Genomic DNA, 22,809 nt, shown 5'->3' with positions numbered 1-22,809 from the left:
ATTGATTTCTGCGGTTATTTCACGCAGTATCGCTTGTGTGTTAGCACTGACAACTCTACGCAAACGACACTGCTCTCGGTCATCAAGAGGAGGCCGTAGGTTATTGCGTTGTCCGTGGTGAGAGTGAATGCCTGAAATTCGGTATTCTCGGTACACTCTTGACACTGTGGATATCGGGATGTCCCATGGGTCGAGCTCCAACTACCATTCCGCGTTCAAAGTCTGTTAATTCTCTTCGTACGGCTGTAATCTCGTCGGAGATCTTCTCACGTGAATTTCCCAAGTGCAAATGACAGTTCCGCCAATGGCCCTTTTATCCCTTGTGTACGCTGTACTACCACCACCTGTATATGTGCATATCTCTGTCCCATGACTTTTGTCACCTCAGTGTATATACCATCCTTTACTTTAGAATCCCAAACTTTATATTTTGATACTTTTGCGATGCGTATTTTTTAAGTAAGGTGCGTTTGAACATAAGTACACAACGAAAGGTTATTTCAAAAAAGTAAATTTATTTTCAGAACGTACATACTTCACTCTATTTTTCGACATAATTGCCAAGTTTGTTCAGACACGTATCATACCTCTCAACCAATTTTAAAATACCCTCTTCATAAAAACTTGCCACCTGCTCCGATAACCAAGAGTTCACTGCCGTTTTCACGTCGTCGTCTGCATAGTAGCGTTTGCCACTGACAAGGGAACCTCCCCATCGCACACCCTTCAGATTTAGTTATAAGTTGGCACTGTGGATAGGCCTTGAAAAAATGAACGCAGATCAATCGAGAAAACAGGAAGAAGTTGTGTGGAACTATGAGAAAAATAAGCAAAATATACAAACTGAGTAGTCCATGCGCAAGATAGGCAACATCAAGGAAAATATGAGCTCAGGAGCAGCGTGGTCACGTGGTTAGCGTGAGCAACTGTGGAACGAGAGGTCCTGGGTTCAAGTCTTCCCACGAGAGAAGTTTAATTTTTTATTTTCAGGCAATTATTATCTGTCCGTCCGTCCGATGCGAGGTAACTGCGCCGCAGTATGGGGACGCTACACCTAAACAAACATCGAAACACACGACGTAGCGAACAGTCAACTGCCAGCCAGGGAGCCTCGTTAGCAGGAATACTCCCTCTTCCGTGCGCTGTAGTCAACTGACGTCGTGTGTTTCCATGTTTGTTTAAGTGTAGCGTCCCCATAGTATGGCGCAGTTACCTCTCATCGGACGGACGGACGGACAGATAAAAATTGTCTGAAAATAAAAAATTAAAATTTTCACTCGAGGGAAGACTTGAACCAAGAACCTCTCGTTCCACAGCTGCTCACGCTAACCACGGGACCACAGCGCTATTGAGCTCCGAGCGTCCTTGATGTTGCCTATATTGCACATGGACTACTCAGTTTGTATATTTTGCTAATTTTTCTCATAGTTCCACACAACTTCTTCCTGTTTTCTCGATTGATCTGTGTTCAGTTTTGCAAGGCCTATTCACTGTGCCAACTTATAACTAAATCTGAGGGGGGTGCGATGGGGAGGTTCCCTTGTGAGTTGTTGTTTGAGGTGGAGGAACAGACGGTAATTGCTCGGCGCAAGATCAGGACTGAAGGTTGGGTAGTCTAAAACTTCCCAGCCAAAACTGTCCAATAAGTCGCGGGTCTGACCTGCAGTGTGAGGTCTTGCATTGTCATGGGGAAGGACAATTCCGTTTGTCAGCATGCCGCGTCTTTTATTTTGAATCGCTCTGCGTAGCTTTCTCAGAGTTTGACAGTATGCTTCTGCATTGATAGTGGTTCCTCGTTGCATGAAGTCGACCAACAAAACACCATTACTATCCCAAAACACCGACGCCATGTTCTTGTGCTGGCACAGAGTCTGTTTGGCCTTCACCTTTACAGGCGAGTGTGTGTGTCTCCATTCCATGCTCTGTTGCTTCGATTCGGGCGTGATATGCGAAACCCTTGTTTTGTCTCCAGTTACGATCTGACTCAAGAAGTCGTCACCTTCTTCGTGATAACGAGACAAGAACTTCATCGCACACTCAAATCTTTGGTTATTGTGGTCCTCTGTTAGGAGTTTCTGGACCCAACGGGAGCACAGTTTCCTAAACTATAGGCGTTCAGAAACAATGTTGTAAAGCAGTGATCTCGACATGTCAAGAAATTCGTTTGAGAGACCTGTTATTGTGAAGCGCCTGTTCTCATGAATCCTCGCTTCAACTGAAACCACCAGATCGTCTGTAATCAAAGAAGGGCGACCAGAGCGGTCCTCATCATGAACGTTGTCACGGCCATCTTTGAATTCTCGTACCCACTTACGCACTTTGCTTTCACTCATAACAGTATCACCGTACACTTCGCAAATCTGTCGATGAATTTCTGCAGAGACAGGTTCCTTGGTGACAAAAACCGTATCAATGAGCGAATCGCACATGCGGCGGGCGAGCTGATAGTCTTAAACATTTTAAAAGCACAGAACAGAGCCGTACAGGTTAGCTACAGAGCTGAAACTGAGCAAGTTGTTCCCGAGACATGCCAGTCCACGACGCCCGCGCTCGTTGTGGTACGAGCGCGAACTACTAGTGTCTACAACAAAACGGACCTTACTTAAAAAACACGCCTCGTAAACTAACGTTTACCATTATTTTATTCCTTTAATTTTTTGCACGTATCAAAACGTAAGTTTAAATAAAATTGTTAATAATAGAAAAACAGTATGTCATAGTAATCATTAATCTGTACAATTCATTTTGTAGAACGTACTAGAAGTTAATGTTTTAATATATGGATTCGAATAAGTGCCAAATTATCTTTCAATAGTTGGCAGTCAATATGTGCACTAGTCTTTGTTTCAGCGAGCCTACAGCATGACTTCTTGTCTCATAAAGGCGCGAGTAAAAAGCTCTCTTTAGTGCTAACAGTCTGAACGAAGTATTTTTACTGTTGTGCCATGTCAAAATGTGAAATAAAACATGTGCTGTGATATCGTGAAAAAGTGTGTTCATTTGTTAGGAGAACGTCCGACACCTGAAATCATCGTCCAGAAAAACGATTAGCATTATATTAAAGACATCCAAAATGATGAGAACATCTTTCTTTAAATTATTATTCATCGAACTTTTTACTAAGTGTTCTCTTTCTTTGATCTCTAAAAATGTATTACATTAGCAATTTATGATGCTAGACGCGTACGTCATTCAGATACAAAACTGTAAGACATGTTTTTCACGTAATTTTGGAAACGGGATCATTTCATCTCCCTCCAGTCTCGCCTGTTGCTTCCCAACCGTGCAGCCTGCTTCGGCCGACAAAGCTCCGCTGGTAGTGGTTCTGGCTCAATGAACAGGCAACACAGCGAACCCGTGGAACAACTGTGATTGGCTGACGCAACGCTCCTGCCAATCGACTCACTGAAATGTCAATTACAAATTTATTGTATTCGGACTGATCTGCCTGCAGACTGGGCGAGAGGAGGTAGGAACACTAGATTTAACATCTCGATGACGTCACTCAACAGTGGAAAGGCCACTGCACCTGACGGATACCAATACGATTCCACACAGAATATGCGAAAGACTACTGCAGCTCCTCTTACAGCAGCACTGTGCCATAGGTCCCTGGAGGGGCGAAGTGTTTCTAGTGTTTGGAAAAAAGAGACTAACGTTGTTCAAGTTTTCAAGAAACGTTGTTCTTCTACACTATTTACAATAGTATGCCAACGCTGACGTAACTTTTCGATTCAGGCACTGTAGAAACCAGGTGGTTTTAGACAAAGCACACGTCGAGCTATGTTCGGAGCGCGTTTTCTTCCGGAAAGCAAGCTCCTTGAAGGTTGTTCCTTAGAGGACGAGAAAGATGAAAACTGAGGGCGCAAGTCCAATTGAAAAAGCTGGTTGCGGAATTACTTCCCAACCCAACTTCTGTTCAAATGGTTCAAATGGTTCTGAGCACTATGGGACTTAACATCTCAGGTCATCAGTCCCCTAGAACTTGGAACTACTTAAACCTAACTAACCTAAGGACATCACACACATCCATACCCGAGGCAGGATTCCAACCTGCGACGCCACACCGGCTGGCCCCAACTTCTGTATAGTGTTTTTTGACAGTCTAGTAAAATGCAGGGGGGAGTAGCATCACGCCACACAGTCTTCCCGGTCGTTGTTCTTGAACTGCGTCTGCATCACGTCTCAGTTGTTGACAGTAAAAATGTCACCAGTGATGTCACACCTTGGCGAAGCAAATTCACACCACACCGGCGCTGTCCCCACCAGATGGCCGGCCAGTGTGTCCGAGCGGTTCTAGGCGCTACAGTCTGGAACCGCAAGACCGCTACGGTCGCAGGTTCGATTCCTGCCTCGGGCATGGATGTGTGTGATGTCCTTAGGTTAGTTAGGCTTAAGTAGTTCTAAGTTCTAGGGGACTGATGACCTTAGAAGTTAAGTCCCTTAGTGCTCAGAGCCATTTGAACCATTTTGAACCCACCAGATGCATTACATTATGTTTTCTGCATGCGCGCAGATCTTTGCACGGGGAGCTGCTGCTTTATTTGGGCTCAACCATTCCTTTCTTTTCCTTATGTTAGGATAAAAACACAATTTCTAGTCACGAGCAACGATGCAGGATAGGAATGCTCAGTGTTGTTCAAGAGTCAATTGATGCTGAATCAGAATGGTTCAAATGGCTCTGAGCACTATGGGACTCAACTTTTGAGGTCGTCAGTCCCCTAGAACTTAGAACTACTTAAACCTAACTAACCTAGGGACATCACACACATCCATGCCCAAGGTAGGATTCGAACCTGCGACCGTTTCCAGACTGAAGCGCCTAGAACCGCTCGGCCACAACGCCGGCTAATTGATGCCGACCAAGCAGATTAAAACTGTGTTCCGGACCGAGACTCGAACTCGGGACCTTTGCCTTTCGCGGGCAAGTGCTCTACCAACTGAGCTACCCTAGCACGACTCATGCCCCGTCCTCACAGCTTTACTTCTGCCAGTACCTTGTCTCCTACGTTCCAAACTTCGCAGGAGAGCTTCTGCAATGTGTGGAAGGTAGGAGACGAGGTACTGGCAGAGGTAAAGCTTTGAGGACGGGGCGTGAGTTGTACTTGGGTAGCTCAGTTGGTAGAGCACTTGCCCGCGAAAGGTAAAGGTTCCGAGTTCGAGTCTCGGTCCGGCACACAGTTTTAATCTGCCAGGAAGTTTCAGTACAGAGTAAATTTGGTAACAGCTGTACTGCACGTGATTGTAATTTTGGTTTCTGGCTTGTAGGATTATTTGAAAGTGCATCCTGACCAGTAACTAGTTGTCAAGTAAATAAAAGTGAAATTTGTAACTTTATTTGTTTTCCTTTTGTACGAATTTCATATGTTTAATTACGTTGTTTTGAGCAAGGAGAACTATCAATAACTTCCACAGGTAAAAGAGTCACTGTGCGCGAATTTTCAGTTTGATAGCATTAGCCATTAATTATTTAGTTAAAATCCACAATATGGCGGCTAGTGAGAACCAGCCCTTGTAAAGTTCGAGTGCTGCTACTTCGTTAGAAGCTCCACTCCACCACGCACAGTGGATGAGAACTAGCCGTTGCAGGGTTTGAGTGCTGTTACTCCGTTAAAAGTTCCCCTCCACCACGCGCAGTGGGTATGAACTGAATGGCCCCTCGACGGTGCCTTCCGGATACAGGGGTGGATACAGGCCCTGCCATAATCCTCGCTAGAGAGTTAGTAACACGCACTCTTAGGCAGTCTCCTCTGAAACCTAATTAATAAAACTGCGACCACACATCGCCAACTTCATTCTTTGCCTACGCTTCGTCCGGATCAGATCGTGTTGGGGACGAGTTGTACTGTATAGAACCAAGAAGATGGTTCGTTACAAAAATTGTTCAAATGGATCTAAGCGCGATGGGACCTAACATCTGAGGCTATCAGTCCCCTAGACCTGTAACTACTTAAACCTAACTAACCTAAGGACATCACACACATCCATGCCCGAGACACGATTCGAACCTGGGACCGTAGCAGCAGCGCGGTTCCGGACTGAAGCGCCTAGAACCGCTCGGCCACAGTTGCCGACTGGTTCGTTACACTGACTCGTTAGCGTAGGGTATAAAGCTTTGTTCCGATACAGACGTGGTTAGCAAGTATTGGCGAGCCGAGGAAGTGAAGCATTCCTCTGCGCAATAAGCCATGATTGACGGAATACTAGTTTCACCAACAGTGCCACGATATTTATAATTCACCGCCACCGAGGCTGCAGCAACGTCTGTTGCCGCCGCTTCCTATCCAGAACTCGCAGCCAAGCCAGGTAAATAACATACGAGATGTGTTAAAAAAATTCCTGAACATTCGTAATTTCGCACCAATGGTGTGTTGGAGCGAAATGCTAACATAAGGAAAAGAAAGGAGTGATTGAACCCAGACAAAACAGCAGCTACCCGTACAAAGACCTGCGCGCATCCAGAAAACATAATGTAATGCATTTGGTGGAACAGCAACGTTGTGGTGTGGAATTGCTTCCCCAAGGTGTGACATCACTGGCGACATTTTTACTGTCAACAAGTGAGACGCGTTGCAGACGCAGTTCAGGAACAACGACCGGGAAGGCTACTCCACGATATCTCCCGCCCGCTTTCTACTAGACTGTTCTACTGACAACATGACTCGTGCTTATGATGTTATTTATCTACACTCCTGGAAATAGAAAAAAGAACACATTGACACCGGTGTGTCAGACCCACCATACTTGCTCCGGACACTGCGAGAGGGCTGTACAAGCAATGATCACACGCACGGCACAGCGGACACACCAGGAACCGCGGTGTTGGCCGTCGAATGGCGCTAGCTGCGCAGCGTTTGTGCACCGCCGCCGTCAGTGTCGGCCAGTTTGCCGTGGCATACGGAGCTCCATCGCAGTCTTAAACACTGGTAGCATGCCGCGACAGCGTGGACGTGAACCGTATGTGCAGTTGACGGACTTTGAGCGAGGGCGTATAGTGGGCATGCGGGAGGCCGGGTGGACGTACCGCCGAATTGCTCAACACGTGGGGCGTGAGGTCTCCACAGTACATCGATGTTGTCGCCAGTGGTCGGCGGAAGGTGCACGTGCCCGTCGACCTGGGACCGGACCGCAGCGACGCACGGATGCACGCCAAGACCGTAGGATCCTACGCAGTGCCGTAGGGGACCGCACCGCCACTTCCCAGCAAATTAGGGACACTGTTGCTCCTGGGGTATCGGCGAGGACCATTCGCAACCGTCACCATGAAGCTGGGCTACGGTCCCGCACACCGTTAGGCCGTCTTCCGCTCACGCCCCAACATCGTGCAGCCCGCCTCCAGTGGTGTCGCGACAGCCGTGAATGGAGGGACGAATGGAGACGTGTCGTCTTCAGCGATGAGAGTCGCTTCTGCCTTGGTGCCAACGATGGTCGTATGCGTGTTTGGCGCCGTGCAGGTGAGCGCCACAATCAGGACTGCATACGACCGAGGCACACAGGGCCAACACCCGGCATCATGGTGTGGGGAGCGATCTCCTATACTGGCCGTACACCACTGGTGATCGTCGAGGGGACACTGAATAGTGCACGGTACATCCAAACCGTCATCGAACCCATCGTTCTACCATTCCTAGACCGGCAAGGGAACTTACTGTTCCCACAGGACAATGCACGTCCGCATGTATCCCGTGCCACCCAACGTGCTCTAGAAGGTGTAAGTCAACTACCCTGGCCAGCAAGATCTCCGGATCTGTCCCCCATTGAGCATGTTTGGGACTGGATGAAGCGTCGTCTCACGCGGTCTGCACGTCCAGGACGAACGCTGGTCCAACTGAGGCGCCAGGTGGAAATGGCATGGCAAGCCGTTCCACAGGACTACATCCAGCATCTCTACGATCGTCTCCATGGGAGAATAGCAGCCTGCATTGCTGCGAAAGGTGGATATACACTGTACTAGTGCCGACATTGTGCATGCTCTGTTGCCTGTGTCTATGTGCCTGTGGTTCTGTCAGTGTGATCATGTGATGTATCTGACCCCAGGAATGTGTCAATAAAGTTTCCCCTTCCTGGGACAATGAATTCACGGTGTTCTTATTTCAATTTCCAGGAGTGTATATTTGACGATGCTGGTGCTGATTTTGCATTTAACATTTGACGATGCCACTATGGCTGCAGTACATTAGGACTTTGTTTTTATAAAACAGATCTGATGATGGTCATTATAGACCGAAACCGGTAATCTGTTAACAAAACGTTTGTGACCATAAACGTAAATTAAAGGAAATTTATTGTATATACGGGTCTCTGTTTTATTCGCGACAATTTCGCAGCTTGTGTCACAATTAAGTGCTTGGCAGAGGGTTCATCGAATCACCTCCACGCTATTTCTCTACCGTTCCACTCTCGAATAGCGCGCGGGAAAAACTAAAACTTAAATATTTCCGAGCGATCTCTGATTTCTCTTATTTTATTACTACGATCACTTCTCCCTATGAAGATGGGCGTCAACAAAATATTTTCGCATTAGTGGGAGAAAGTTGGTGATTAAAACTTCGTGAAGAGATCTCACCGCAACCAAAAAGTTTTGTTCTAACGACTGCCACCCTAATTTTCGAATCATATGTGTGACGCTCCCTATCCTGTTTCCCTATAATACAAACGAGCTGCCCTTCTTTGAACTTTTTCAATGTCCTTCGTCAGTCTTGTCTGGTAAGGACCCCACACCGCACAGCAGAGTGTAGGCAGTCTCTTTACTAGATTTATTCTGTGCTGCCAATAGAAGACAGTCTTTGGTTCGCCTTCCCCTGCAAAGTTTCTATGTATCGTTCCAATTTAAGTTGTTTGGAATTTTAATCCATAGGGATTTAGTTGAATTGACAGCCTTTAGATTTGTGTGACTTATAGTAGAACAGAATTTTAATGGATTCCTTTCAGTACTCATGTGGAAGACCTCATAATTTTCTCAACATGCAGGTATCTCGTCTAAATCATTTTGCAATTGGTTTCGGTCTTCCAAAGACTTTACCAAACAATAACTGACAACATCATATTCAAAGAATCTAAGAAGGCTACTCAGAATGTAGAAGGCTTATCAAATTTCTTGGGAAGCCCCAGATATAGATTCTGTTTCATTAGATGACTTTCCATCAATTACTGCGAACTGTCACCTTTCTGACAAAGAATCGCGAATCCAGTCGAACAACGGAGACGATATTCCGCAGGCAAGCAGTTTGATCAGAAACTGCTTCTTTAATTCTGGAACTCTGGAAATATAAAGTAGCTTGAGATCCCCCGTCAATAGCCCGTACTACTTCTTGTGAACTATGTGCCAGTTGTGTTTCACAAGAACTACATTTTCTGAATCCGTTCAAAATGGCTCTGTGCACTATGCGACTTAACTTCTAAGGTCATCAGTCGCCTAGAACTTAGAACTAATTAAACCTAACTAACCTAAGGACATCACACACATCCATGTCCGAGGCAGGATTCGAACCTGCGACCGTAGCGGTCACGCGGTTCCAGACTGAAGCGCCTAGAACCGCACGTCTGAATCCGTGTTACGCGTCAACAGACCGTATTCTTCGAGGTAATTCATAATGTTCGAACACAGAAGTAAGTTACTAACCGACTGCAAATAGACTTTAGTGATATTTTCCTGTAATTCAGCGGATTACTCCTATCTCCTTTCTTGAGTATCGTTGGGATCTGTGGAACTTTCCCGTTTTTAGGTAAAGATCTTTCGTCTACCGAACGGTTATATATGATTGCTAAGTATGGAGCTATTATATCAGAATACTCTGAAAGGACCCTAATTGGTATGCGGTCTGGACCGGAAGACTTCCATTTATTATGTGATTTTAATTGCTTCGATAAGACAGAGGATATCGGCTTCTAAGTTGTCAGTTGTTTTTGATTCGAATTCTGGAATATTTACTTATTCTTTGATAAAAGAATTCCGGGCTCCGCTTTAGTGGCACTGTCATAGTAACAATTCCGTTGCTATCATACAGTGAAGGTATTGATTGAGTCTTGCCGCTGGTGTACTTTACATACGAACAGAATCTCTTTAGATTTTATATCAGATTTCGAGACAGAGTTTCGTTGAGGAATCTATTAAAAGCCTCTTGCATTGAAGTCCGCGCTAAATTACGAGGAACAGTAAAACATTGTTAGTCTTAGAGATTATGCGTTCTTTTAAGTTTGGCGTGTTTTTTCGTTGCTTCTGCAATAGTGTTTTTGACTTATTTTGTGTAACATGGGAGATCACTTATTAATTTACTAGCGAGTACACTGCGTTGTCAGGATAGGTATTTATTCCAGTCTTCTATTAGTCCATCTCCTCTCTCTCCTCCTCTTCCCTTTCTGTGTCCACTTCCTCCTCGTCCTCTCTCTGTTCATCTCCTCCTCCCACTCTCTGCCTACCTCTTCCTCCCCCTCTCTCTCTCTCCATCTCCTCGTCTTTCCTTTGTCTGTCTGTCTCCTCCTTTCCCCTTTCCGCCTTCTTCCCCTTACTACGTGCATTACCTACCTGACGTAATAATGAGAGCGGTACTTTTCAGGTATGCCATTTATTGTAATAAATGTGACAGTCTGATCTGTGATAAGGTGTTCCCTGATATTTGTAGTATCGTGGTACTTCACATATTGAGTTATTGCGATACAGAGCAGTGTTTTCTAGTGGTGACTTGATGGAACCATTTTCAATAGTCAAACGACTGTACCGAGGGGCGATTAGAGGACCTGCTAGACACCTACGTTATGCGGGTTGCATGCAAATCAGGCGAAATGCAATTCAGCTTTTTCGGATACTTTGGAACAGAACTGTACATACATACATACATACATACATATGTACATACATCCATTTGTATGACATGTGCGGATTTGATATAAATCTCTCAACTTCCGTGGATAGTATTTCTATGAATTTAAGCAACTTCTGCTATATCATACATACTCTGACAGGAGTGTAGATATTAAGTTGGTTTGTTGAACCTACTATCTGGGTGCTCCCTTATTTCCTGCCATGCAATTATTCCAGCCACGGTCGTATACCGAAACGACACTCACATGTGCGGAAGTAAGAGGTAGTTGCAAGGGCAACAGTCTGGATGATTGACTGATCTGGCCTTGTAACAATAACCAAAACGGCCTTGCTGTGCTGGTACTGCGAACGGCTGAAAGCAAGGGGAAACTACAGCCGTAATTTTTCCCGAGGGCATGCAGCTTTACTGTATGATTACATGATGATGGCGTCCTCTTGGGTAAAATATTCCGGAGGTAAAATAGTCCCCCATTCGGATCTCCGCGTGGGGACTACTCAAGAGGATGTCGTTATCAGGAGAAAGAAAACTGGCGTTCTACGGATCGGAGCGTGGAATGTCGGATCCCTTAATCGGGCAGGTAGGTTAGAAAATTTAAAAAAAGGAAATGGATAGGTTGAAGTTAGATATAGTGGGAATTAGTGAAGTTCGGTGGCAGGAGGAACAAGACTTCTGGTCAGGTGACTACAGGGTTATAAACACAAAATCAAATAGGGGTAATGCAGGAGTAGGTTTAATAATGAATAGGAAAATAGGAATGCGGGTAAGCTACTACAAACAGCATAGTGAACGCATTATTGTGGCCAAGAGAGATACGAAGCCCACGCCTACTACAGTAGTACAAGTTTATATGCCAACTAGCTCTGCAGATGACGAAGAAATTGAAGAAATGTATGATGAAATAAAAGAAATTATTCAGATTGTGAAGGGAGACGAAAATTTAATAGTCATGGGTGACTGGAATTCGAGTGTAGGAAAAGGGAGAGAAGGAAACGTAGTAGGTGAATATGGATTGGGGGACAGAAATGAAAGAGGAAGCCGCCTGGTCGAATTTTGCACAGAGCACAACATAATCATAACTAACACTTGGTTTAAGAATCATGAAAGAAGGTTGTACACATGGAAGAACCCTGGAGATACTAAAAGGTATCAGATAGATTATATAATGGTAAGACAGAGATTTAGGAACCAGGTTTTAAATTGTAAGACATTTCCAGGGGCAGATGTGGACTCTGACCACAATCTATTGGTTATGACCTGTAGATTAAAACTGAAGAAACTGCAAAAAGGTGGGAATTTAAGGAGATGGGACCTGGATAAACTAAAAGAACCAGAGGTTGTACAGAGATTCAGGGAGAGCATAAGGGAGCAATTGACAGGAATGGGGGAAATAAATACAGTAGAAGAAGAATGGGTAGCTTTGAGGGATGAAGTAGTGAAGGCAGCAGAGGATCAAGTAGGTAAAAAGACTAGGGCTAGTAGAAATCCTTGGGTAACAGAAGAAATATTGAATTTAATTGATGAAAGGAGAAAATATAAAAATGCAGTAAGTGAAACAGGCAAAAAGGAATACAAACGTCTCAAAAATGAGATCGACAGGAAGTGCAAAATGGCTAAGCAGGGATGGCTAGAGGACAAATGTAAGGATGTAGAGGCCTATCTCACTAGGGGTAAGATAGATACCGCCTACAGGAAAATTAAAGAGGCATTTGGAGATAAGAGAACGACTTGTATGAATATCAAGAGCTCAGATGGAAACCCAGTTCTAAGCAAAGAAGGGAAAGCAGAAAGGTGGAAGGAGTATATAGAGGGTCTATACAAGGGCGATGTACTTGAGGACAATATTATGGAAATGGAAGAGGATGTAGATGAAGATGAAATGGGAGATATGATACTGCGTGAAGAGTTTGACAGAGCACTGAAAGACCTGAGTCGAAACAAGGCCCCCGGAGTAGACAATATTCCATTGGAACTACTGACGGCCGTGGGAGAGCCAGTCCTGACAAAACTCTACCATCTGGTGAGCAAGATGTATGAAACAGGCGAAATACCCTCAGACTTCAAGAAGAATATAATAATTCCAATCCCAAAGAAAGCAGGTGTTGACAGATGTGAAAATTACCGAACTATCAGCTTAATAAGTCACAGCTGCAAAATACTAACACGAATTCTTTACAGACGAATGGAAAAACTAGCAGAAGCCAACCTCGGGGAAGATCAGTTTGGATTCCGTAGAAACACTGGAACACGTGAGGCAATACTGACCTTACGACTTATCTTAGAAGAAAGATTAAGGAAAGGCAAACCTACGTTTCTAGCATTTGTAGACTTAGAGAAAGCTTTTGACAATGTTAACTGGAATACTCTCTTTCAAATTCTAAAGGTGGCAGGGGTAAAATACAGGGAGCGAAAGGCTATTTACAATTTGTACAGAAACCAGATGGCAGTTATAAGAGTCGAGGGACATGAAAGGGAAGCAGTGGTTGGGAAGGGAGTAAGACAGGGTTGTAGCCTCTCCCCGATGTTGTTCAATCTGTATATTGAGCAAGCAGTAAAGGAAACAAAAGAAAAATTCGGAGTAGGTATTAAAATTCATGGAGAAGAAATAAAAACTTTGAGGTTCGTCGATGACATTGTAATTCTGTCAGAGACAGCAAAGGACTTGGAAGAGAAGTTGAATGGAATGGACAGTGTCTTGAAAGGAGGATATAAGATGAACATCAACAAAAGCAAAACAAGGATAATGGAATGTAGTCTAATTAAGTCGGGTGATGCTGAGGGAATTAGATTAGGAAATGAGGCACTTAAAGTAGTAAAGGAGTTTTGCTATTTGGGGAGCAAAATAACTGATGATGGTTGAAGTAGAGAGGATATAAAATGTAGGCTTACAATGGCAAGGAAATCGTTTCTGAAGAAGAGAAATTTGTTAACATCGAGTATAGATTTAAGTGTCAGGAAGTCATTTCTGAAAGTATTCGTATGGAGTGTAGCCATGTATGGAAGTGAAACATGGACGATAAATAGTTTGGACAAGAAGAGAATAGAAGCTTTCGAAATGTGGTGCTACAGAAGAATGCTGAAGATTAGATGGGTAGATCACATAACTAATGAGGAAGTATTGAATAGGATTGTGGAGAAGAGAAGTTTGTGGCACAACTTGACCAGAAGAAGGGATCGGTTGGTAGGACATGTTCTGAGGCATGAAGGGATCACCAATTTAGTATTGGAGGGCAGCGTGGAGGGTAAAAATCGTAGAGGGAGACCAAGAGATGAATACACTAAGCAGATTCAGAAGGATGTAGGTTGCAGTAGGTACTGGGAGATGAAAAAGCTTGCACAGGATAGGGTAGCATGGAGAGCTGCATCAAACCAGTCTCAGGACTGAAGACCACAACAACAACAACATCCAAGTAATGCCCAGTTGATCAGCGTGTTCGCAACATCACCACACTGCACTGAATCTCGCGGTAGTCAGTGATCGTAATGCTCTGAGTCGTCGGTGTACCTACGATTTTCCGTTTGAAGGACAGATGTGGTATTTTTTGGGGAGCCTAACTTGGCCGCGCAGTGACGGAATGTACGCCGGGCGTTCCGAATGGTGACCCACATGGAGCGCCGCCTGCTAACGAGGAAACCCGACGAGGGAAGCCTGCGATCGGCACCGGAAATTGCGCCCTTGGCGGCGGTAACGCCGCTCCCGGCGGCTTCTGACACACGCCAAGAGAGAGGGGGAGGGGCCGCAGTAGGAGCTGGCAGGAAGCACACCACCTTCGCTGAAACTCCCATGCCTTCGTAAGCAACACGTTGCGGCGAGTAGCAACAAAGACTACGCTAGTGGTGAACAAAACCAATACAACCAGCTGGCCATTAAAATTTCAATACCGGGAAGGTATTTTACTTATTGAGCGCGTACAATAAAGCTGGAATAATACATAAAATTTGCTTTTGATTTGTGGGTATATAGACTGCGAGATGTATTGATTGCTGCATAAGTTCGTATCGTTCCTCAATAAGTTTAACAAACACAGTGATACACATAACAAAGCTTTAATCATCACTAATACACCACTGGACATTAAAATTGCTACACCACGAAGATCACGGGCTGCAGACAGGAAGAAGATGCTGTGACACGCAAATGATCAGCTTTTCAGAGCATTCACACAAGGTTGGCGCCGGTGGTGACACCTACAACGAGCTCACATGACGAAAGTTTCAAACCGATTTGTCATACACAAACAGCAGATGACCGACGTTGTCTGGTGAAACGTTGTTGTGATGCCTAGTGTAAGGAGGAGAAACGCGTACAATCAAGTTTCCGACTCTGATAAAGGTCGGATTGTGGCCTATCGCACTTGCGGTTTATCGTATCTCTACGTTGCTGCTGTTAGCAGAATATGAAATCGGTGGGTTCAGGAGGGTAATACGGAACGCTGTGCTGGATCCCAACGGCCTCCTATCAGTAGCAGTCGTGATGACAGGCATCTTATCCGCATGGCTGTAACGGATCGTGCAGCCACGTCTCGATCCCTGAGTCAACAGGTGGGGACGTTTGCAAGACAACAACCATCTGCACGAACAGTTCGACGACGTTTGCAGCAGCATGGACTACCAGCTCGGAGACCACGGCTGCGGTTACCCTTGACGCTGCAACAAGGAGCAGCCTGCGATGGTGCACTCAACGACGAACCTGGGTGCACGAATGGCAAAAAGTCATTTTTTCGGATGAATCCAGGTTCTGTTTACGGCATCATGACGGTCGCATCCGTGTTTGGCGACATCGCGGTGAACGCACATTGAAAGCGTGTATTCGTCATCGCCATACTGGTGTATCACCCTAGCGGTATGGGGTGCCACTGGTTACACGTCTCAGTCACCTCTTGTTCGTACTGACGGCATTTTGAACATTGGACGTTACATTTCAGATGTGTTACGACCCGTCTCTCTACCCTTTATTCGAACCCTGCGAAACCCTACATTTCAGCAGAATAATGCACGACCGCATGTTTCAGGTCCTGTACGGGCCTTTCTGGATACAGAAGCACATTCTCCAGATCTCTCACCAATTGAAAACGTCTGGTCAACGGTGGCCGAGCAACTGGATCGTCACAATACGTCAGTCACTATTCTTGATGAACTGTGGCATCGTGTTGAAGCCGCATGGGCAGCTGTACCTGTACACGCCATCCAAGCTCTGTTTGACTCAATGCCCAGGCGTATCAAGGCCGTTATGACGGCCAGAGGTGGTTGTTCTGGGTACTGATTTCTCAGGATCCATGCACCCAAATTGCGTGAAAATGTAATCACATGTCACTTCTAGTATAATATATTTGTCCAATGAATACCCGTTTATTATCTACATTTCTTCTCGGTGTAGCAATTTTAATGGCCAGTAGCGTGTATTTTTCTTCGTTATTTACAGTAGTCTGCCAATGCTGGCGTAACTTTTCAATTCCTCCACTGCAGAAATCACGTGGTTTTGAGGCAAAGAACTCGTCGAACCATGTTCGGAGTGCATTTTCATCCGGTGAGCAAGTTACACAGAGCGCGGAAAAGGTGAAAACTGACGGCGTAAGTTCAGGTGAATAAGCTGGGTGCGGAATGACTTCCCAACCCAATTACTGCTTAGCGTTTTTTGTCAGTCAAGAAGAATGTGGGAGGGCGTTATCGTGGATTAGCATCACTTGACGCAGTCTTCTTGGTGTTTGTTCCTCAATTGCGGCTGCAACACGTCTCAGTTGCTGACAGTAAATGTCACCAATGATGTCACACTTTGGGGAAGCAATTCGAAGTGCACAACACCGTCGCTGTTTCCCCAGTTGCATAACATTATCTTTTGTGGATGCTTTGGGCCTTTGTATGGGGGAGTTGCTGCTTCTTCTGGGCTCAACTGTTGTCTTCTTTCCCTTATTTTAACATAAAGGTACCATTTCTTGTTACCAGTAACGGTACAGGATAGGAATGGTCGGTGTTGTTCACAAGCCAATTGATGACGAGCAAGCAGAGATACACACATGGCCACCTGCTAATTTTTGTGATTTTGGCTTAAAGCATGCCGTATTCGTACACCCGATGTTTGAACCTTCTCTATTGCATGCAAACGTCGCTCGATCGAGGAATGATCGCAATTCTCCAGTGCGCTGACGTGGATCATTGTGGATTAATGCGTTTAAATGATCTTCACAAACCTGGAAGGTCTTCCTAAACGTGGAGAGTCACTAATGTCAAGAAGATCCTCCTTAATCGAGCGAATGGAAAACCATTTTCTTGCCGTGCCCTGTCCAGTGGCATACAAGGCGCAAATGTTTCTGACTGCCTCCGCTGCTGGCATCTCTCTATTGAACTCAAACAGAAGCATACGTACCGATTTCTCCACTTGGCACTCCATTTTCTAGCTTCCACAGCTCCGCTCACTACCTCCAAACACAAATCCAAATATAAACTCAAATAGCAGCAGTAAACTACAAATAAACAATCACAAATCATAAATAGATTCATAGCATCCGGAATACCAATGAAAGAGAAAAACGCTACGACTTATGCACCAGTGTATTGTATAGAGAGCAGCTACCTCTGGGGACAACATGGCGAAAACCTGCTGGACATCGAGCCGAAGTAATCTTGGATTTCAGATACCATAAGAGGTGTCAGCCTGAGACTGCGCCATCTTTTCTCATATTAATTCGTCTCTTAATGGCCATATACTGATTTGGGAATTAATTAACTCAACTTATGATTAAACGGATTCTTGGAGATCGACGAGTGGTTGCGTCATCCATCTGTCATTTGACTTCGTCTACTTTTGTATTGTCGCCTGGAAATGCTAAAAGTACTAAATAAACATTTTCTTGCGGGTGAGAAGACACGAAGTGACAAAAGCAAGAAATCCAATGCGCCCTAACATCCTAGAAGATTTTACTTTCAATAACAAATTTTACTTACAAATTTGTATCAATTTACGTAATATGTGTGATGAGTTTCAACGTCTGCTGTTATTTATGTCCTATTACGCAGCAAGGAATTCAAGAACGCATGGTGTGATTGACCGCAGCTCTTTTTTCTAGGCAAAAGTGGGCTAGGGCACTGTCTGATGGGTTGCCATAACTGCTTTATCGTCCTGCACTTCATTTCAACCCCAAAATTTTAAGTTTGCCCATAAGTCCTGGCGTTTTTCTGTAAGTGAAAATTTTATGTGAAAAATAAGATGTTTCGCAATGTTTTGAATGTTATTCGACAGAAAATTACGTGCTCTACAAAACAGTGCGTTTAGTTTTTGTATACTGATATGCTTTGATGAGATCTTTTCAGATCATTCAAATGGAGTGTCACATGGACACGAAAGAGCATTTTGGACACCTTCTGCTTTTTGCGTGTAATCGAGGTGCCAAAGCCATAGAAGCTGGTAGAGACATTTGTGAAGTGTTTGTCGAAGAAGTGATGCCTCTTAGGACGGCTCAGAATCACCCAATTCAATAAAACAATACCAATCGTCGTTATTTAGGTTTCGACGATACACTACGTCATCTTCAGGCTTGCTTCAATCGAGTAACCTTCAGAATCAGTTTAAGCTATTTAAGGACGTAAATTTCGACCTCAAAGACATGCACGATCTACTACGAATTGCTTGATCGAAATCAAACAGTGAAAGAGGAACTTAATGTCTAACAAATGCAACGAATCAATAACGTTATCCAGCAAAACCGATCTGATCGGTAACTGGCGTTCTTCTACAACAGGACAAGGGCCTCACATTACCAAGGAAGCCTTGAAACACTTGGTTGTGACGTGCTGCCACATCCTCCGTATTCTCCTGACTTGTCGCCTACGGATTTCAATTTCCTACGATCCCTCTCGAAAGCAATGCGTTGCGTATCGCTCAGTAATGACGTAGAATTGAAGGCTTGGGTGGACGATTTCGTCGAGCGGAACCCGGGTGATTTCTACAGTTGGGGCATTGAATAGTTTGTTGAACTAAATGAAAGTGTATAATTCCAAAGATCTCTCAAGTCTTAAACATCGAAAATGTACTGTATATCTGCAGACCGAAGTGACGAATGAAAGCGAGCTGAGACGTGAATGGGAATTTGGACTGAGGAGGGAGGCGTGCTAGGGTAGTCCGTCCAGTTATGCCCAGCCACTGTGCCAGGGTGGCGTAGTGGTTAGAACGTCTGCCTAGTGAGCTGAAGATGCGGGTTCGAATCGTGGCCTTGGTACTACTTTTCTTTTGTTCAAATGGTTTAAATGGCTCTAAGCACTATGAGACTTAACATCTGAGGTCATCAGTCCCCTCGACTTAGAACTGCTTAAACCTAACTAACCTAAGGACATCACACACATCCATGCCCGACGCAGGATTCGAACCTGTGACCGTAGCAGCAGCGCGTCTCCGGACTGAAGCGCCTCGAACCGCTCGGCCACAGAGGCCGGCTTTTCATTTGTCGCTTCAGTTTGCATTTATACGTCTTTGATGTTTGAGGCTTGAAAAAGTCTCTGCAATTACGAGATGCGACAATAAAGTAATGAGACTGATGCGAAAAAAAAGAATGTTGCTTACCGTTTTAGTCAAGTTTAGTGTTGTCTCCTTCAAAGTAGCTCCCTTCTGAATGCACACACTTTTTCCAGCGCTTCTGCCATTTCTGGAACTCAGAAGCTGTAATATTATCCAATACCTTCGTCACCGCTATTTGGACATCTTGTGTTGTTTGAAAATGGTGTCCCTTGACCGCCGTTTTGACTCTTGGAAATAGAAAAAAGTCGCACGGAGCGATATCTGGTGAATAAGGTGTCTGTGGTAGTACTGAAATTTGTTTTGAAGTTAAAAATTGCTGTACTGACAGAGCAATTTGGGATTGTGCATTATCGTGATGCAGAATCCAATTATCAGCAATGTTGACACGGACGCGAAGAAATCTTTTACGAAGTTTTTCTAAAATTTCTTTGTAGTAATATTGGTTAACTGTTTGTCCAGGAGGCACCTACTCTTTATGAACAATTCCTTTGGAAACTAAGAAGCACACAAGCATGCGTTTCACTTTTGACTTTGACGTGCAAGCTTTTTTTGGTCTGGGTGATCCCTTTGAACACCATTGCGAACTTTGGCGTTTTGTCTCTGGATTGTACTGAAAAAACCAACTTTAATCACCAATGATAACCCGTTTCAACAATTCTGGATTGATTTCCGTTTGCTCTAACAGATCGGCTGCCACATTTTTCCGTATTTCTCGTTGTTGTGGTGTGAGATTTTTGGGGACTATTTTTGCACAGATCTTTATCATACCAAGATCTTCAGTTACTATTAGACGAACTGTTTCTCGATTGATGTTCAGTTCTTGTGCAATCAGTTTGACGGATAATCTTCGATCAGATCGTACGAGTTCACGCACCCTGGCCAGGGTTGACATCTGTCCGTGAGGTTAATGGTCGTCCACTGCGGTCTTCATCTTGAACATTCGTTCTGCCTTCACTAAACATTTTATGCCAACGAAAACCTTGAGATGTTGACATAACCTCCTCTGTAAAAGCCTTCTGAAGCTTACTGTACGTTGTCGTAACGTTTTCACCCAATTTAGCGCAAAGAAAATGGCATACTGTTGCACAATATTATGTGGTTCCATTTCCGTGATGAGAGACACAAACACGTGTTAACTTATTACAGCACAACTCACGACTGAGCAGTTGCATCGATGTGCTGCTTGGACCAGAAGCAGCTTATAGAGCAAGGTCAAAGATATTGTGCCTACGCAAGCCTACAGGGTTGCCATGTCTTTCAAAGAAAATCAGTCTCATTACTTTATTGTCGCACCTTGTATATAGTAAAAAAAAAAAATAAACTGACCAAAGTGTTCAACCATGAACTTCAAGTGGTGTTATGTGACGTCTGCCAAGACCAAATGAGGAGAACAACGAGGAAAAATTGGAAATAAAATTTTAAAAAATATAAAAGATGTGAACAGGAGACCTAGTTTTAAATTCCAGCCTTTGTACAAATTTTTATTTGTCGCTTCAGTCTGCATATGTACACCTTTGTTGTTTGAGACATCAAAAGGTCTTTGTAATCATATAGTTTCATTTTGATTAAAGCACCTATGCCTGGGTTTCACACAGGATTCCCCATTTCGTTCGATACTGAGGTGCTATTCCAAAACAGTTGGAGAGTTTCTGCAATGGTGTTGGAGTTTAGGTGGAATGCGAAGTAGGCGGAGGGGTGAATTGCAATTTTGACTGAGGAAGGAAGCGTTCTAGGGCAGTCGATGTAGCCGTGCGAAGTCACTGTGCCAGGGTGCTGTAGTGGTCCGTGCATCTGCCCAATGAGCTGGAGATCTGGGTTTGAATCCCGGGCTTGGTACAAATCTTCACTCGACGCTTCATTCTATATACATACAGCTTGAAGGTTAAACTTTTTTTTGGGTCATCAGTCTTCTGACTGGCTTGATGTGGCCCACCACAAATTCCTCTCCCGTGCCAACCTCTTCATCCCAGAGTAGCTCTTGCGACCTATGCCCTCAATTATTTTCTGGATGTATTCTAGTCTCTGTCTTCCTCTACAGTTTTTGTCCTCTACAGCTGCCTCTAGTACCATGGAAGTCATTCCCTAATATCATAACAGATGTCCTATCATCCTGTCCCTTCTCCTCGTCAGTATTTTCTACGTATTCGTTTCCTCTCCGATCCTGTGCACAACCTCCTCATTCCTTACCTTATCAGTCCACACAATTTTCAACATTCGTCTGTAGTACCACATCTCAATTTCTTCGATCCTCTTCTGTTCCGATTTTTCCACAATCCATGTTTCACTACCATACAGTGCTATACTGCAAACGTACATTCTCAGAATTTTTTTTCTCAAATTAAGACCTATGATTGAACTAGCAGACTTCTCTTCGCCAGGAATGCCCTTTTTACCTGTGCTCGTCTACTTTTGAAGTCCTCCTTGCTCCGTCCGTAATTGTTATTTTGCTGCCTACGTAGCAGAATTCCTCAACTTCATCTACTTTGTGACTGTCAATCCTGCTGTTCAGTTTCTCGCTGTTCTCGTTTCTGCTACTTCTCATTACGTTCGTCTTCCTTCGATTTACTCTCAGTCCATATTCTGTTCTCATTAGACCATTCCATTCAGCAGATTATGTAACTTTTCTTTACTTTCCACCAGGATTGCAATTTCATCAGCGTATTGTATCATTGATATCCTTTCATCTTGAATTTTAATTCCACTCCTTGAGCCGTGCACGGCTCATGTTCATGCCATTTATTGTTTGTCATCTTCTATTACGGTACTGCCGCCTCGTTTTCTTATTCCATTTACTGGCGTTACTAACTTCCTGCCCTACTTGCCCATGAGCGGCAGCAGCAGCGTGTATCGGTAAGTACGCTGTCGTACCATCTATGGAGCTATTCTATCGCTTGTGCCTTTGTCCCACATCTTGCGCAGGGTTGGCGTGGTTAAATCGGATTTGGAATGTTAATGTGAAGGGGTGGCCAGATGCCCTTCCTGCCGCCACGGAATCAGAGAACCCCATCTGTCTGCGTTGAGTTAAATCATGGAAAAGTGCGGATGTGTTTCAAATGTCTGCGAGTCGTGTAACTGATACGGGACGTGGGGACCAGCCCGGTATTCACCTAGAGGAATGTGGAAAACCGCCTAAAAACCACATCCAGACTGGACGGCACAACGGTCCTCGTCGTTAATCCGGCGGGCGTTAGTCCAGGGCCGGCGCGCCTACCCAAGTCCAGGAAGCAGCGCTCTCGGCTAACCTGGACGTACCATCTCTGGAGCGACCGATTGTATTTTCTGGTCGTCGTGTGTCAGGAGTTCAGTTTGGAGTTCAGTTGGAGACGGAGCAGGAGAGCGCTTGAGACGCAGTAGCATTGCAGTTGGGGGCAGAGCCCCAGTGAGGTCCGCACAGCCAGTACGAGGAGGGACGAGCGTTGGTTGATCGTTTGGTCAGCCGTCTCATCGACGACGTTTAGTTGGGTCGGTACCTTCCTGTGC

General features: G+C 44.7%; 1 protein-coding gene and 1 non-coding gene across 5 annotated transcripts in view; both read right to left on the bottom strand.

Moving 5' to 3' along the window:
• The window catches only part of LOC124805084 (glycine receptor subunit alpha-3), a 603,880-nt gene that overhangs the window by 54,504 nt on the left and 526,567 nt on the right, over positions 1–22,809 (bottom strand). The window lies entirely within an intron of this gene.
• On the bottom strand, positions 4,881–4,955 carry Trnas-cga. The gene has a single exon. It is a non-coding gene; the product is annotated as a tRNA-Ser (tRNA).

The sequence above is a fragment of the Schistocerca piceifrons genome, chromosome 7 (assembly GCF_021461385.2).
Source record: "Schistocerca piceifrons isolate TAMUIC-IGC-003096 chromosome 7, iqSchPice1.1, whole genome shotgun sequence".
Classification (NCBI taxonomy): Eukaryota; Metazoa; Arthropoda; class Insecta; order Orthoptera; family Acrididae; genus Schistocerca; species Schistocerca piceifrons.
Note: the sequence above shows the minus strand (reverse complement) of the source record. Positions and strands in the feature narration are given on the sequence as shown.